Here is a 12,822-nt window from a genome sequence, read left to right as displayed (position 1 = left end):
GAGACTCAATAGGTAAAGTCTTCTTTGGATGCTAAAGTCTCACATATATAAGAATGAGTAGAACCGGGGTCAATCAATGCAATCACATTGGTATCAAAAGAGTGAATGTACCCGTAATAACATCAGGCAAAGAAGCATCCTCGCGTGCACGTATAGCATAAGCTCTGGCAGGAGCACGAGCCTCAAATCTGGTTGTAGCGTCTCTAGATCCTCTCTGATCGCCACTAGGATTTCCTGCATTCTTAGATGGTCTACCTCGAGCAGTAGTAGCACCCGGTTTCCCACTCTGATTTACAATCTGTTCAAACAGTCTCGGGCAATCCTTGATAAAGTGGTCAGCTGATCCGCACTTATAACAGGAGCGGTCATGGAATCTACAACTTCCCGAATGCCATTTACCACAACACTGGCACTCCGTCCTGTCTCGACGTTCATTTCCAACACTGGCCACCGAAGTGACTCGTGTACCCACAGGGGGTCGATCACGATCTCGTCTAGAAAAGCCCGAAGTGTCTCTAGATAGGCCTAAACCATCTCTAAATTTCTTCGATAACTGTTGAAAGGGCTTTCCCGAAGATCTCTTACGAAACTCCTTTGCTCCCATATCAGCTTTTCCTTTCTCCTTACTGAGCTCTTAGGCTTTGCAAGCTCGTTCGACAAGTACCAAAAATTCTCGGATTTCTAAAATTCCAACATACAGCTTTATATCATCGTTCACTCCATCCTCGAAACGTTTACACATCACAGCTTCTGAAGAAATGCATTCTCGAGCGTACCGGCTAAGCCTTACAAACTTTCGTTCATAATCAGTAACCGACATGGAACCTTGTTTAAGTTCAAGAAATTCCTTTCGTTTTTGATCAATGAATCTCTGACTGATATACTTTTTTCGAAACTCGGTTTGGAAAAACTCCCAAGTTACTTGCTCTCTGGGCACAACAGAAATCAACGTATTCCACCAATAGTAGGCAAAATCACGTAGCAAGGAGATAGTACAATTTAGGCATTCATCGGGTGTGCAAGATAATTCATCGAGTACCCGAGTAGTGTTGTCCAACCAAAATTCAACTTGCTTGGCATCATCGCTGTCCGTAGCTTTAAATTCAGTAGCCCCGTGTTTTCAAATTCTGTCAACTGGGGGCTTATTTGACCTTATTTGGTCAGTTACCGGAGGTATGTGACAACCCGAATTAGGGCCTAATCGGAATAGTGGTTTCGTGACCACAAATCCGAGATAGAAATAATTGTTTTATAATTATTTTGGGGTTTATGATATGATTGCATGATTGTGTGAAAATTTCGTGATGAAATTCTATGCCTAAAGTGCTTAAATTGAAAGTAGGGACTAAATCGAATAAGTTGCAAAATTTGCATCCCTAAGTTTTAGTATGAAATTGTTTTGGAATATTAATTAGGAGGTCTTAAATAGCAATTTGACCAATTTTAAGTTCATGGACAAAATTAGGACATGGAAGGAATTTTTGAAAGTTTAGTAAGGAGGGCATTTTGGTCATTTGGATATTAAATGAAATAAAATGGGAAAAATAACACAAAATTGATCATCATCCTCCTTAGTTGCTGCCGAATTCTCCCTCTCTCCATAGCTAGGGTTTCTTCAATTTTCAAGCTCCATAATCAATAAAGACGCGGAATTGATCTCGAACGGGGGAAGGAAAAAGTTTTGGACTAAAGTGCAAAATTTCCACATTTTGCACCAAGGTAAGTTTGTATGTAAATATTATAATAATTTCATGTACATTCTTATATTTCAGCCTATTATATAAATATACTAGCTGATGTTAAAATGTAAATCGACTATTGGAAGAATGGAAATAAATATAGAGAGAGATCCTGTTGAACATTCTGAGAGATCGAATGAAATAGAGGGAGCGTAGCTAGGTCACATGTATGATGCCGAGTGCACATCATGTGTACAAGAAAGCTACGAGACACCACAGAGTAGCTAGGTCACATGTGTGATACGAGATGTATCCCATGTAGACAAGAGAGCTACGTGAAAGATAAATGTAGCTAGGTCGCATGCGTGATTCCAAGTGAAGGACACCATGTAGACAAGAGAGCTACGTGAAAGATAGATGTAGCTAGGTCGCATGCGTGATTCCAAGTGAAGGACACCATGTAGACAAGAGAGCTACGAGACAAATCGGTTAGGTCGCATGAGTGGTACTAAGTGTTCACCATGTGTACAAGAGAGCCGAACTAAATGAAGTATGATGGTGGGGATGTGTCTTTGAAACCATTAAATATCGAGGATTGATCCAAATTGTTCAACAGGATGGTTTTGTGGTGATATTGTGGTTTGGACCTACACTTTTGGTGAATGAAATGTGGTGAAAATGATTTGTGGTATATACATATATAAGATAAAATGAGGCTAGCATAAAGAATGTGTGAAAGAGTGAAATTAGCATTAAAACTGTTTTTAGATGGTAGCAGTGACGTGATTTTGAAAAATCACTAAAAATAGGAGGAATATAATTAGAAGTTGAATGAGATGTGAAATTAAAGTTTAATGAGTCTACTTTCATGTAAAAGAAACAGAGCAAGCAAAGGAATTCTATATTTTGAGATATTTACAATTGTATGTGACTTGCTCAGGATGAATACGTGATCCCCTGTTCCAACTTTGAAAAATCATTAAAAATTGTACAAATCAAATTAAGAAATATAGTTTACATGCCTAAATTCCTTATTGATACTAGTTTTAAATGAAATAGACTTCAGGGTTGTTTGAATTGTGTACTGACAGAAATTCAATTCGTAGTGAACAGAGGTCAGATTAGTCGAGCTGTGTAACAGGGGAAACTTTAACTAATAAACTGTACTAATCGGCTGAACCAAAAATTATAGAAAAAAATTAGCAAAACGATTTATGAGTCTAGATTCAGGGAAATTTTACGGATTTGAATTTTGAGTTTTTTAACTCGAGTTATGATTTATTTAGTGAATATGACGCAACAGAGACAGCTTAATCAAAGTGGAATGAATAGTGAAGTTAAAGTAGATATACTTGAATTGTTGTGTAAACATGTTAGATTCTTTAATTAGTATTTACATACTTACTTACTAAGCTATAAGCTTACTTTGTTTCTCTCTTTTGTCTTATAGTGTCCTCCGGCTTGCTCAGGAGTTAATGATCGTGAAGATCTACCCGCACTATCATACTTTAGGGTATTTGAACTAAACGTTTTGAATTATGGCATGTATAGTAGGCTTAATTATTTTGTTACGTGTCATATTGTCTAGGTTTAAAATATTAGTTACAAGATTTCGACCAGCTACTTTGTACAAGCCATTAAAGTTGGCTAATATTGTTCAAGACATATGTTATAATGATGCACTATCAAATTGGATGACATATTTATATCTCGGTTATGTTTAATGGTATGTGTTATGTTCGGTAATACCTTGTATCCTGTTCCTGATGGTAACGGGTAAGGGTGTTATATTTAGTGGTATCGAGCTATGGTTTAGTCGGTTCTGGACTAATAAAGTGTGTGTAAAAGTCTAGCTATACATGCCATAAAAATATTGTGATAGTGTGGTGACTCGATTATTCTAAATTGTGTTTTGTTTTAATATAGTAATGGATCTGAAGGAACTGCGGTGATGTCAGCTTGCTAGTAATGTGCGGCTCGGCACAAGGACCGCTACCGTGGAAAGTAGACCGAGACATTGAGACAAGGAGATGAGGCTCGGATGCCTTTCTCCAAATGATGAACAATTGGTATATTGAATTTATTCGAGCAAATCCAAATACTCAACCTCCTTCACCCCTCCTATACCTCGGAGCGATTCTCAGAGTGCTCAAGGTATAGATTTGGTAAGAATGAACAAGCCTCCGGTTGACAAGATTCAAAACAAGGGTCAAGAGTTTAGAGCAAAGGTCGATGATGATCCCGAGAAAGCGGAATTCGGCTTGAAAATTCTACCCGTGTATTTGATGAGCTCTCATGTACACCCGAGGAATGCTTAAAGTGTGTTGATCACTTTTGAGAGATTCGACTTACCACCGTGGAAGACTTTGGTTGCAGTGGTGCCAAAAGAAAAGTTACTTGGGATTTCTTCCAGAAGAATTTAGAAAGAAATACATAAGTCGCGATTTATTGATCAAAAACGGAAGGAGTTCCTTGAATTGAAGTAGGGAAAATGTCGTAGCAGTATGAACGCGAATTTGTAAGACTCAAGCAAGTATGCCCAGAATGTGTGTCTACCGAGGCCATTATGTGTAGAAGATTTGAAGATGGGCTCAATGAGGACATTAAAGTGCTTGTAGGAATTTTGGAGTTGAAAGAATTTGTAGTATTGGTTGATCGAGCTCTTAAAGTCAAGAATTGAACAAGGAAAGAAGAAAAGTCGCTATTGAGGCCCGAGATGTCGAAAAAGACAGATAAGCAAGCCATTTCAATCTCAACCAAAGAGGTCCAAAGAGACAAACCCTCGAATGACAGTTTCAATTGGGGATTCACACGAGATCGTGGTAGAGCATATTCGGGTCTAAAGCTCAAGCTACTTGGTGGCAAGTGTGGGTAATGTGCGACCTAGAAAGCCCGAAAGGTCGCAAGAATGCGGCAGCAACATTATGGTGAGTGTTGGGGACCGAGCGAGCTTGTTTCAGTGCAGTTCTCGTGAGCATTTTATTAGAGATTGTCCGGAGAAAGTTAAAGAAGAAAGATTTCAGAGTGCTAGATGAATACCACCGCTAGTAGAGGTAGACCACCGAGAAATACTTGGAGGTGGGACTAGTAGTAAACCGTGATGAAAGATTTAACGGCAAGATCGTAAGCTAGAGCACTGCTAGAGCTTATGCTATACGTGTTCGAGAAGATGCATCATCTCCGATGTCATTCTCGTACATTTTCTCTCTATGATACTATTGTTATTGCATTGATTGATCCCGGTCCACTCATTCCTATATTTGCATGAATTTAGTATCCAATAAAAAGTTGCTGTTGAATTTATTGAGTTTACGATTAAAGTGTCGAACCCTTAAGCCAATATGTGCTAGTTGACAAGGTTTGCAAGAATTGCCCATTAATGATTCAAGGTCACTGCTTTCCGCCAACTTGATGTCAAGTATCATTTGGTGAGTTTGACGTTATCTTGGGAATGGACCGTTAACATTGTATGATGCTAAGGTAGATTGTAAACAAAAGACACTAGAGTTGAAATGTGAAAATGGAGAAATTCGTGGGTTGAAACAGATGAATCAAATAAATTGCCTATGGTGATTTCGCACATGTCCGCACGTAAATACATGAGAAAAGGGTGTGAAGCTTATCCGCTTATGTAATGAATATTGAGTTGCCTCAACTGAAATTTGAATCAGATGATAGTCTGTGAGTTTTCGGATGTATTTCCGAGGAATTGCACGGGTTGCCTCCGAACGAGAGATAGATTTTGCCATTGATTTGTTGCCGGCATCGCACCGATCTCGATTGCTCCATATAGAATGGCTCATTGAATTAAAAGAATTGAAGGCTCGATTCAGGAGTTAACAGACAAGGGATTTGTGAGACCGAGTTTCTCTCCCTGGGTGCTCTGTATTATTCGTAAAGAAGAAGGATGGTTCAATAAGACTTTACATTGATTACCGTCGACAATAAGGTGACTATAAAGAACAAGTACCCATTGCCGAGGATTGATGATTTATTCGATCGCTTAAAGGGGCCACAAGTGTTTTCAAAGATTGATTTGAGGTCCGGTTACTACCAAATGAGAGTTAAGGAGTCGATGTGTCGAAAACCGCCTTTAGGACAAGGTATGGACATTATGAGTTTCTTGTGATGCCTTTCGGCTTAACAAATGCTCCAGCTATATTTATGGACTTAATGAATCGGATCTTCCGCCATATTTTGATAAGTTTGTAGTAGTGTTTATAGATGACATTTTAATTTATTCTCGAGATGAGTCCGAACATGCCAACACTTTAGAACTATATTGCAGATCTTGAGAGAAAAGAAACTGTTTGCCAAGTTTAGTAAAAGTGAGTTTTGGCTTCGTGAAGTCGGATTTTTGGGACATATAGTCTCAGGTGATGGTATTCGGGTGGATCCAAGCAAGATTTCTGCGATCGTTGATTAGAAACCGCCCAAGAATGTATCCGAGGTTAGAAGCTTTTTAGGCTTAGCCGGGTATTATAGACGTTTTGTTGAAGGATTTTCGATGATTGCCTCTCCTATGACTAAGTTGTTGCAAAAGAATGTTAAGTTTGAATGGACTGATAAATGTCAACAAAGTTTTGAAAAGTTGAAAGCACGATTGACTGAAGCACCAATTTTAGTACAGCCCGAGTCAGGAAAGGAGTTCGTAATTTATAGTGATGCATCATTAACAGGCCTTGGATGTGTGTTGATGGAAGAGGGTAAAGTGGTAGCTTATGCTTCGAGACAGTTAAAACCGCATGAGAAGAACTATCCTACACATGATTTGGGCTGGCATTGTTGTTTTTGCCTTGAAAATTTGGCGACATTATTTGTACGGTGAGAAATGCCGAATTTTACCGATCACAAAAGTTTGAAGTACTTGATGAATCAAAAGGATCTGAATCTGCGACAGTGAAGATGGCTTGAATTATTGAAGGATTATGATCTAGTGATTGATTATCATCCGGAAAAGCAAATGTAGTTCTTGACGCCTTGAGAGCGAAAATTTCTTTTTACTTTGAGAGCCATGAACACGGGTTAGCATTGTCGATGATGGGTCAATCTTAGCAGAGATGAGAGCTAAACCATTATTTCTCCAGCTTGATTTGTGATGCTCAAAAGAATGATAGTGAGTTGCGGATCAAGAGAACTCAATGCGAATCAAAGTTACGACTCGATTTTCGATTTGGACCAGATGACTGCTTGATGTTTCGAGATAGGATATGTGTGCGAAAAATGATAAATTGATTCGAAAATATTACATGAGGCACACAATGGTCATTTATCGCTTCATCCCGTAGCACAAAATGTATAATGATTTAAAGAAGTCAGATTGGTGGCGGTATGAAAAGGACATTTCGAATTTGTAACCAAGTGTTTGATCTATCAACAAGTAAATGCTGAACATCAAGTGCCTTCGTGGATTACTTCAACCGTAATGGTGCCCGAGTGGAAATGGGACAAGATTACCATGGATTTTGTAACGGTTTGCCTTTAACTCCTAAAAAGGATCTTGTTTGGGTAGTGGTTGATAGATTAACAAAGTTAGCCCACTTTATACCAAGACGCACTGATTACTCACTTGATAAATTAGCCGAATTATATATTGCTGAAATTGTGAAGTTGCACGAGTACCTATGTCTATAATATCGATAGAGATCCAAGATTTACCTCGAGATTTTGGAAAAAGTTACAAGAAGCTTTGGGTACAAAATTGAACTTTAGTACCGCATTTCATCCACAAACAGATGGTCAAACGGAAAGAGTAATCCGGTACTCAAGATATGCTTAGATGTCGTGTTTTAGAATTTGGAGGTAGTTGGGAGAAATATCTATCTTTGATTGAGTTTGCCTACAATAACAGCTTATCAATCAAGTATAGAAATGGCACCGCATGAAGCCTTGTATGGTCGTAAGTGTCGGACTCCTTTATATTGGACCGAGCTTAGTGAGAAATGATTCACGGAGTTGATCTAATTAAAGAAACCAAGAGAAAATAAAAGTAATTCGGGATTGCTTGAAAGTCGCTTCAGATCGACAAAAGTCATATGCGATTTAAAAAGAAAAGAGATTGAATTTCGTGGGTGATAAAGTGTTCTTGAAGGTGTCACCATGGAAAAGATTCGAGATTTAGTCGAAAAGGCAAGTTGAGTCCGCGTTTTATTGGGCCGCATGAGATTATTGAGAGAATTGGACCATGGCATATCGGTTGGCCTTACCGCAGAGTTAGAAAGAATTCATAACGTGTTTCATGTATCAATGTTGCGACGTTATCGTTCTGATCCTTCACATGTGATTTCCCCAACAGAAATTGAGATTCGATCGGATATGACCTATGAGGAGGAACCAATAAAGATTTTGGCTCGAGAAATTAAACAGTTAAGAAATAAAAGTATAGCCTTAGTGAAAGTATTGTGGCACAGACATGGGATAGAAGAGGCTACGTGGGAACCTGAGGAAGCTATGAGGAAACAGTACCCAAACCTCTTTCTCGGTAAGATTTTCGGGGACGAAAATCTCAAAAGGGGGGAGAATTGTGGCAACCCGAATTAGGGCCTAATCGGAATAGTGGTTTCGTGACCACAAATCCGAGATAGAAATAATTGTTTTATAATTATTTTGGGGTTTATGATATGATTGCATGATTGTGTGAAAATTTCGTGATGAAATTCTATGCCTAAAGTGCTTAAATTGAAAGTAGGGACTAAATCGAATAAGTTGCAAAATTTGCATCCCGGAAGTTTTTAGTATGAAATTGTTTTGGAATATTAATTAGGAGGTCTCAAATAGCAATTTGACCAATTTTAAGTTCATGGACAAATTTAGGACATGGAAGGAATTTTTGAAAGTTTAGTAAGGAGGGGCATTTTGGTCATTTGGATATTAAATGAAATAAAATGGGAAAAATAACACAAAATTGATCATCATCCTCCTTAGTTGCTGCCGAATTCTCCCTCTCTCCATAGCTAGGGTTTCTTCAATTTTCAAGCTCCATAATCAAGAAAGACACGGAATTGATCTCGAACGGGGGAAGGAAAAAGTTTTGGACTAAAGTGCAAAATTTCCACATTTTGCACCAAGGTAAGTTTGTATGTAAATATTACAATAATTTCATGTACATTCTTATATTTCAGCCTATTATATAAATATACTAGCTGATGTTAAAATGTAAATCGACTATTGGAAGAATGGAAATAAATATAGAGAGAGATCCCGGTTGAACATTCGGAGAGATCGAATGAAATAGAGGGAGCGTAGCTAGGTCACATGTATGATGCTGAGTGCACATCATGTGTACAAGAAAGCTACGAGACACCTCAGTAGCTAGGTCACATGTGTGATACGAGATGTATCCCATGTAGACAAGAGAGCTACGTGAAAGATAAATGTAGCTAGGTCGCATGCGTGATTCCAAGTGAAGGACACCATGTAGACAAGAGAGCTACGTGAAAGATAGATGTAGCTAGGTCGCATGCGTGATTCCAAGTGAAGGACACCATGTAGACAAGAGAGCTACGAGACAAATCGGTTAGGTCGCATGAGTGGTACTAAGTGTTCACCATGTGTACAAGAGAGCCGAACTAAATGAAGTATGATGGTGGGGATGTGTGCTGAAACCATTAAATATCGAGGATTGATCCAAATTGTTCAACGGGATGGTTTTGTGGTGATATTGTGGTTTGGACCTACACTTTTGGTGAATGAAATGTGGTGAAAATGATTTGTGGTATATACATATATAAGATAAAATGAGGCTAGCATAAAGAATGTGTGAAAGAGTGAAATTAGCATTAAAACTGTTTTTAGATGGTAGCAGTGACGTGATTTTGAAAAATCACTAAAAATAGGAGGAATATAATTAGAAGTTGAATGAGATGTGAAATTAAAGTTTAATGAGTCTACTTTCATGTAAAAGAAACAGAGCAAGCAAAGGAATTCTATATTTTGAGATATTTACAATTGTATGTGACTTGCTCAGGATGAATACGTGATCCCTGTTCCAACTTTGAAAAATCATTAAAATTGTACAAATCAAATTAAGAAATATAGTTTACATGCCTAAATTCCTTATTGATACTAGTTTTAAATGAAATAGACTTCAGGGTTGTTTGAATTGTGTACTGACAGAAATTCAATTCGTAGTGAACAGAGGTCAGATTAGTCGAGCTGTGTAACAGGGGAAACTTTAACTAATAAACTGTACTAATCGGCTGAACCAAAATTATAGAAAAAATTAGCAAAACGATTTATGAGTCTAGATTCAGGAAATTTTACGGATTTGAATTTTGAGTTTTTAACTCGAGTTATGATTTATTTAGTGAATATGACGCAATGAGACAGCTTAATCAAAGTGGAATGAATAGTGAAGTTAAAGTAGATATACTTGAATTGTTGTGTAAACATGTTAGATTCTTTAATTAGTATTTACATACTTACTTACTAAGCTATAAGCTTACTTTGTTTCTCTCTTTTGTCTTATAGTGTCCTCCGGCTTGCTCAGAGTTAATGATCGTGAAGATCTACCCGCACTATCATACTTTAGGGTATTTGAACTAAACGTTTTGAATTATGGCATGTATAGTAGGCTTAATTATTTTGTTACGTGTCATATTGTCTAGGTTTAAAATATTAGTTACAATTACTCGACCAGCTACTTTGTACAAGCCATTAAAGTTGGCTAATATTGTTCAAGACATATGTTATACGATGCACTATCAAATTGGATGACATATTTATATCTCGGTTATGTTTAATGGTATGTGTTATGTTCGTAATACCTTGTATCTGTTCCTACGATGACGGTAACGGTAAGGGTGTTACAAGGTATTGTAAGTCTTGGGGTTGTATTAGTCGGGAATGGAGGTTGTGGAACAGCTGTATTAGTTCGAATGTATTGGTTGAACCAATCATTCATCACGCTATAAAAAGCCTGTCTAGCTTCGTCATTCGATTACTAGCAATAGGTTGAGAGTCCACCGTGCCGTCCCTTGTCGGAGCAGGCGCTACACTCTCAAGATCATCAGCTACCGCTCGGTTGGGATCGGGATCCATTACTATAAATAAACACACTTTTAACTGTCAGAAATCGCCACACTATCAAATAAACACACAATGGCATGTATAGCTAGACCCGAACGTAGTACGGTAGTCCTAGAATCGACTAAACCGTAGTTCTGATACCAATAAAATTGTAACAACCTGTACTCGAGACCGCTTCTTTGAGTCGAACACGAGGTGCTAACGGACTTAATTCATTTACTTACACGTTCATTTTCAAATTTCCGACAAAGCTGGTTAATCGCATCATCAGAACCTTAAAATCATATCTCGAGTTCCAAAACTCGAAAACTGATTCTGTAAATTTTCCCTGAAGCTAGACTTATATTTCCATCTACAAATGTTTTTTTAGAATTTTTGGTTGAGCCAATTAGTACAGTTTATTAGTTAAATTCTCTCCTGTTTCAGGGTTCGACTACTCTAACCTTCATGCATTACGACTCAGATATCTCCCTGTACAGAGCTTCAATACTTATGCCATTTATTTCTAATGAAACTAGACTCAAAACGAAATCTATACATATAAAGAATGACTTCTAATTGTCTCTGGTTAGTTTATGGTAAATTTTCAAAATTCAGAATAGGGGATCCAGTAATCGTTCTGGCCCTGTTTCACAAAAACTTAAACATCTCATAAAATACGGATCATATGGTTGTTTCGCTTCTTCCATATGAAAATAGACTCATCAAGGTTCGTTTACATAATTTATTCATTATTTAATTCCATTTATACTATTTTTAGTGATTTTTCAAACTCACATCACTACTGCTGTCAGCATCTATTTTAAGGCAGATTTCACCTATTTCATAGTTTTCCATGAATCAACTAGCAAATTGACATACATTATTATCAACGGTAATCCCGATTAGCCATGACGTACGTAGGACCATGATTGGCCATTCCAATGGCTAGTCATTACCAAACATTTCCACACCACTTAATAACCATATCACAAGACCATAATGTTATACTTCAAAATATACGAGCCATTTTCGCATGGCTATACGAATACACATTACAAAAGGGTACTTAATTAACAACAAGGGTCAGCCCTATACATGCCGTTTTCAAAATTGAACTAAAAGAGTACCAAAAAGTGGCTTAGATAGTGTGGACGACTTTGACTTTGACAATCCCGAGTCCGATAGCTGACGAGCAAAATCTATAAAACAGAGAATTAAAGCAAAGAATAAGCATTTCGATGCTTAGTAAGTTTTAAGCAATGAAATCATTTAAAGGAATGGCATAAAAATATCAAGTTTATTTGTTCATCCCGTGGCCGAATAGAAACATAACCGAGATATCACTTTTATCATTAATATCACAAAGGTGAAACCAATTTATCCGCCAACTCCAATCCACAACCGAATGTTCTCATCTCAAATGTCCTCGTCCATTTCATGCATATGCACACATTCATAACTATGACATTGAACTCTCATATTCAAACTCATACATCATAATCAGATCATAAACGTCGGATGATTTAAATAATGTGCTAAGCATTCCCATCGAATTTCAAAGTCATAATTGAAGTATATTCACATTCTCAACAAGGGTAAATTACTTACCTGGTTGTCTTACAGTAAGTAGCGCATGTGATTAAAATTATTCCAGCATGTATTATATGATTTCTCATAAGAACACTTACGGGTTTTCACCTCAAATATTATGTTGGTGCAACATCCTTGAATAAAGTCGACTCTTAGCACGGCTCAAAAGCCCTTCGAGACCAAGCTTGGATTAGACTACTGGCTCGAAGGCCCTTCGGAACTAAGTCCGGTTATGACACTGGCTCTAAAAAGCCCTTCAAAACTAAGTTCGGTTATTAGACTGGCTCAAAAGCCCTTCGAGACCAAGCTCGGATTTAGACCCCGATTAGCATTCACACGTATATGCATATATATATATATATCATATCACATCTGGATATCATTCCTGATACTCGAATACAATTACAGCATGTTTACTAACCATACATCGATCGATTCATTAATCCCACACAAATAACATAATCCCTTTTCGTTAATCCACAAGATTCCTATAACCATTCGGCTACAAGAAAATACCTTACTTATTTATTTTACCATGTAATTC

The sequence above is a fragment of the Gossypium arboreum genome, chromosome 7, assembly GCF_025698485.1.
Source record: "Gossypium arboreum isolate Shixiya-1 chromosome 7, ASM2569848v2, whole genome shotgun sequence".
NCBI lineage: Eukaryota > Viridiplantae > Streptophyta > Magnoliopsida > Malvales > Malvaceae > Gossypium > Gossypium arboreum.
Note: the sequence above shows the minus strand (reverse complement) of the source record.